The sequence below is a fragment of the Mauremys mutica genome, unplaced genomic scaffold, assembly GCF_020497125.1.
Source record: "Mauremys mutica isolate MM-2020 ecotype Southern unplaced genomic scaffold, ASM2049712v1 Super-Scaffold_100297, whole genome shotgun sequence".
Classification (NCBI taxonomy): domain Eukaryota; kingdom Metazoa; phylum Chordata; order Testudines; family Geoemydidae; genus Mauremys; species Mauremys mutica.
In genome coordinates, this window is record NW_025423307.1 from 64761 (window position 1) to 65649 (window position 889).

At 69.5% G+C, this 889-nt stretch overlaps 1 non-coding gene across 1 annotated transcript; it reads right to left on the reverse strand.

Annotated features, from left to right (window-relative positions):
• LOC123360721 lies at nucleotides 1-164 on the reverse strand. Its single transcript, XR_006576058.1, has one exon. It is a non-coding gene; the product is annotated as a U1 spliceosomal RNA (small nuclear RNA).
• Between the last annotated feature and the right edge of the window lie 725 nt (nucleotides 165-889).

Consider the following 889-nt stretch of genomic DNA (forward strand, 5'->3'; position numbering starts at 1 on the left):
CAGGAGAGAACGTGAACGCAGTCCCCCACTGCCACAAATTATGCAGTTGAGTTTCCCAAATTTGGGGAAATTGCAGGGGTCAGTACACCCGCAGTGCAATGGATGAGCCTCACCCTGGGAAAACCACCTTCGTGATCATGGTATCTCCCCTGCCAGATAAGTATGAGTTCCTGCTGCCCGGCCGCCGCCCGCCCTCGCTCGCCCCGCACTTATAACACACGGGGCGGACCGACCACCGGCCTCGCCCACACCGGCCCCCACTGCCGACAGCTGCCCCGACGCGTCCCCCGGAGCCCCTCCCTTCCCCACGCCGAGCTCCCGGTGCCAAGGTTGGGCCCTGCCTGGCAGCCTGCGTCCGCTCCCACAATGCTCTGCTCGCACACAGATCTGCATACCCGCTCCCACGGCTCCGCCCCTCTGCTCGGGCCCCTCCCCCTGCCCGCCCGGGCCGCCGCTCTTGCCACTGGAGACAGCCCCAGCGAGCACTGCAGCCCGCCCCGGGGGAGGGGGGGTGTTTGCAGACACAGGAAGGGAGCAGCTGGGAGCGGTGGGTGCTGGGAACAAGGAGGCAGGAGAACAAAGCCCAGAGATGGGACATTGGGCAGCTCCGGGGGGCGGGGCTCTGGCACAGCCTGGGGGCGGGGCAGCTCCTGGGGGCGGGGCTCTGACACAGCCTGGGGGCGGGGCAGCTCCTGGGGGCGGGGCTCTGGCACATTGTGATGCGGGAGCCCGGGCTCAGCAGCTGCTCCCTGGTGGCCACGTGCTGCCAGCAGCGCTGGAGCCGCCGGAGCGGAGCGGAGCCGCTGTTCTCCGCTGCAGCAGGATCTGCCCCCGGCCCCGCTGGGATCCAGGTGGGGCCAGAGCCTGGGGCCCGGGGGTTCCCCGTTGT